A 4,966-nucleotide genomic window follows, 5' to 3' on the forward strand; every position below is an offset into this window, starting at 1 on the left:
TCACAAGAAAATAAGTGCATCTCATGTGCACCTTTATTTGAATTCGGCTACCAATTCCTTACAAAGAAAAATTAAAGTGATAAGGACCTTGCACCCTTAAGTTGGGCACTAGTTAAGAGAGACAGAGAAAAAAAATTGTTTTAGCAAGGGTAAAAGCATTGACAGGCATGAGGAATGCACATAGCACTTGCACTTTGCCCAAAAATCCTCACACAAGTATCTATGCAGTCAGGTTGTCCACAAGGGCGAGAGGCGTTGGGGTCGGGTAGGTTAATGCTGCATTCTGCTGCATCTGCAATCATAGTTACTTGACCTGTGTTCATCAAAATATATCAAACATCAATGGAAATTACATAGGCATATAAAAGAAGGGTGCAGTTCGCATACGGATGCATCCGTAGTTCAGGTGCCCCCTTGAAATTTTATCATGGTATATGATCTTGATGTAAAATATTCATAGGATTATCTCAAAATCTATTTTTTAAATCTAATTATAAAATTTTAAATTTCAAAAATGGTTAAAATCAAGTAGATCTATAAACATAAGAAAATCTTGAAAATGGACGATGTAGATAATATGTTGTAAAATGAACTATTTATGGGACTTATTTTTCATGGTCATACATCTTCATGTCGAGATGATCAATCAAAGGGTTTTTCAACATTAAAACTACCTTTTCCGATGGATATTTGAGGTGCATCCGTAGTTCTACATTATAAGGCTGCATCTTTATGTAAACTTTTTCCATAAAAGAAACAGTGATAGAAAAATCAGCCGAGTAGTTCTTACTCGACCGACTTACATGAGCTCGAGCCCGAGTTCAATGTAAAATCTAGGGATATTTAAAAGAAATTTTAAAAATTCAAAAAAATAAAGAATTTATTAGCGATAGGTTTTTTTTTTTTTTTGTTTTTTTTTTTGTACATTTTAGCCACGATTGGAAAATGTTTTTGCTATAGACATAACATCATTTTGAAGTGTTATGCTTAATATCATTTTAAATATATGTTTCCTATTTTTGTGGGTTTTTTTATATGTTTATTTTTTTAATAATTTTTTTGTTTCTACAATAATCGGCACTTATCGACTGAGTTACTCAGACTCGGTTCTAGTAATCGGCTCAGGCCAGGACCGATTACATGGCCGAGTCGCACTTTCTAACACTGGGAATTAAAAAGGTTCGGTTTCTATAGAGTCGAGGCTCTAAACAATCAAATTCGAGCCCACCTTCAAATAGTGTTGAGAAATATGGTTTCAATGCTAGAAAGTTTTGTGATAGCTTTAACTTATATTTTCAACTTTAGTTATAAAATTTAAATCTCAAAAAATAATGTAGATTGAGCAGATCTATGAAAATAAAAAAATCTTGAAACTTGACAGTCCAATAATGTCTTACAAGTATTTCCAAAACTGAAAATCCACTTTTTTCTCATGTCTATGCATCCTGATATCAAGGTGATCAACTTGATGATCTTTGGGCATCAAAACAACCTTTGCTAGTGAAAGTTTTGAGGTATGCTCTAATTTGATTATTTAGAGCCTACCCTCTACTTAAACTTTTCCCATAAAAAAAAAAGGGAGATTTTTTTTTGAAATACTTGAGTATATTTTCACTTTTTCACGCTTTATAAAGTGTTAAGTGGATAATATTTTCATATTACTTGAATATATGAGGGCAAACAAATATTTGTAGATACATAAATACATCTAAAGACGTGGATACACTCATAAAAACATTCATATTCATTCACCTCTATGAATGTTTATATGTGAAAGGAAAAAATTTTAGAGAGAGAGTCACTAACACAATTCATATTCTCTCTCTCCCGCACTTTCACACAGAGAGAGAGTCTCACACAAAATACCAACTAAATGTCTGAAAAAATTTAGAGAGAGAGAGAGCTTACCTGGAGACGAAAGGAGGACAAGGAAAACCAAAGCAGAAATTGTGAAGAACTTCATCATGGAAGAACTGAAAGCTAGGTTTTGCTTGTTGCAGACCAAACTGCCCTAGTTATTATTTATAGTGGTTTCATTGCTAAAGATAAACTGCCAAGTAATTGTTTATAGCGGTTTTATTGCTAAAGATAAACTGCCAAGTGGTTGTTTATAGCAGTTTCATTGCTAAAGATAAACTGCCAAGTGGTTGTTTATAGCAGTTTCATTGCTAAAGATGGTCTTACTTAGGGTTTGCACACCTGTGCCCACGCCCAGGTTCCCTGTGGAAAATATTCTTAGCGTTCCTAGCCAAACATAGTCTTAGTTATTGTTAGGGTGGCAACGGGCAATTTTGTACCCAAAAAAGCATATATGTACCTGATGGGTCCAAATCGAACGTACCCATACCCGTACCCGTACCCGATCTGCAATTTTGGTCCCAACAACATCTCTCTCTCCTTATACACCCCAAACCTCGCAAAGGTTATAAGAACTGCGATATAGTTCGAAGAAATTCTGGTTATTCTCTCTCCTTGACTCGCATCTCTTCTCGCTCTGGCAAACCGTTGAGCGTGGGGTTCTCTCTCTCTCTCCTCTCTCTAAAACTCAAGCGAGGAGATGCTGCTTAGCACTGCCAAATTGAGAGAGAGGGATTTAACCTCATGTTATTGAATTTTTTTTCTCTGCATTTCCGTCTAATCTCTCCTGGTTGTGATTTCAGTGTTGTGTGATTTACTTTATTCTCTCTCTAAAAACGAAGCCAACTCAAGCGAATTCATTCTTTGGAGCAAAACCCCATTCTTAATTCTCTCTCTGAAAACGCAAACCTTCATTTTTATCCTCTAGAAAGAAAACTGCTCAACCCATTTCATGCCTTGGAGGAAATCTCAATTCCACTTTTCACTCTTTCTATGGAAAACCCATTTCCAATTTTTGTGATAGAAAACGGCTAGAAAGAGAGAGAGGGTGCGAGAGATATACATAGGTGGTAATTTTTTAACAATGAGAGAGAAAGAAAATTGTTGTTGCCAACCCTAAGTACTTTTGAGTATACCCGTCGGGTCAAGGGTCAGGTACGGTTCCATTGCCGACTCTAGTTATTATAGAGGAAACTAACACTTTCTTATTTGAATCTATATACATTTATTGTGGTCAATTGATGATTTCACTAATTAGTTGGTGTGTGTGGAGAGCGAGAGGGAACACATTTATTGCTGTCAATTGAAGATTTTCAAATACATAAGCACTAATTAGTTACTAATTAGTTGCTGTGTGTGGAAAGTGCAAGTTGGTGTGTTAAGAGAGAGAGAGAGCATTTTCAAAAGTGCAAGGGAGACTTTGCTAGTAAAGAGAGAGAGCATTTACCAAAAAACAATGCAAGACACTAAACTGAGAGAGGTTAACATTCAAGAGAGAGCCTGTGAACATTCAAAATAAGATAGACGGCAATCATTCAAGAAAGAAAGAGAGAGCCTGTGATATTTCTTAGCGTTCTGAGAGAGAACCTATGAATTTCCTTTACATTTGGAGGGAGAAAACCTATGAATTTTGTTAACATTTTGTGTATGAAAGAGAGAGGGAGATTGAGAGATAGCATTTCATTTGCATTTGAGTATTTTTGTTATTTGGAAGAATGTGTAGGTGAAATGGGAGTAAAAGCAGAAGCAGATGATTGCACCACAATCATTCCTGGGAAAGAGGAATGCTTCGCCAATTGTAAGGCAACAAAGGCACAATGTATAACTTATCTTGGTGCACCCACCCTTGCTAATCCTCTCTCTATATCTCTCTTCACTGTTGAAGAGAGAGAAATATTTATGCAACTTTGTCCTTTCTAGAAATATTTATCCAGTAATACATTTTTGTACCGTCAATTTTCAAGATTTTCAATTTTTCATAGATATGTTCGATATACACTATTTTTTAATTTTTAAATTTTATATTTAAAGATGAAAATATATTTCAAAGCTATCACAAAGATTTCTTGTATTGAAACCACATTTCTCGACACTATTTGAAAATGAGCTTAACTTTGATTGTTTGGAGCCTCGCTCTATACAAACCGCACCCTTTAAAATTATCATAAGGTTTTTTTATACCAAAGGTGAATCCTTTGAAAGGGTTAAGAGGCTTGACGTCAACGCCTAAACCTAAACCGCGCCCATTATAGTATAGTAAAGAAGATGATCAAGGAAAAAAAACAAAAATTTAGTACATATAACATACTTTATTTTAGATGAGGTTTCTATAAACCCAACTGATTTCTTAAATCTAATTTCGTAAAGAACTGTGGAGTAAAAGCCCAGAAACGAGCTCAATTTCTTTTAAAATAGGAGAAATTTCAATTTAGAATTCGGAGAAAAGGAGCTCAATCGATTCCCCAAGCAAACTAATTTTGAGAGGCCTTGTCTCTCATGCATAGAAGGCTCATGTCTCTCGGTCGCTAGAGGAAGTCACATTTACCATATGGTGACCCAAATTGGGTACCCATTTTCTTTCCTCTCTAATCACACACACACACACACACACACACACACACACACACATATATATATATATATATATATATATATATGTTAGAGATCCACATTAAATAGATACTTCTAAAGATGTTACATATATCTAAAAAATCAAGAGATACAACTAAAAGTATTAATCTTTTTGTATTTCTATTTTTCTTAGGAAACTTATTAATATCAATCTCAATCACACATAATATGAGATTTTCTTATGTGGGTGATTTTGGATATCATCATATCCAACAAGAGAGAGAGAGAGAAAAAAAAAGATGTTAATTCTAATCAAAGAGAGAATGTACCAATTTCACATACAATGACAATGAGAGAAAGAGAGCAAAAGTCTAATCAAATTACTAAAATAGAAACCTCAAGAAGTAAAATGAGCCATAGAAAAAAGCACTTTGCCTTGGAAACTTTAATAAAAAAAAATGCCATCAATCACTTAGAAGATAGGACAATAATCCACATTTATTTCATGTTATAGAGAGAGAGACAAAGAAAAGATAGG

At 34.4% G+C, this 4,966-nt stretch overlaps 1 long non-coding RNA gene across 1 annotated transcript; it reads right to left on the reverse strand.

Annotated features, from left to right (window-relative positions):
* LOC148783475 (uncharacterized) lies at positions 1 to 2,890 on the reverse strand. Its single transcript, XR_016040588.1, has 2 exons — positions 1,909 to 2,890; positions 1 to 313 (listed from the first exon to the last, which is right to left on the reverse strand). It is a non-coding gene; the product is annotated as an uncharacterized LOC148783475 (long non-coding RNA).
* Positions 2,891 to 4,966: the final 2,076 nt, after the last annotated feature.

Source organism: Amborella trichopoda, chromosome 1 (genome assembly GCF_054954075.1).
Source record: "Amborella trichopoda isolate Santa Cruz 75 chromosome 1, AtrichopodaSantaCruz75HAP2 v2.0, whole genome shotgun sequence".
Classification (NCBI taxonomy): domain Eukaryota; kingdom Viridiplantae; phylum Streptophyta; class Magnoliopsida; order Amborellales; family Amborellaceae; genus Amborella; species Amborella trichopoda.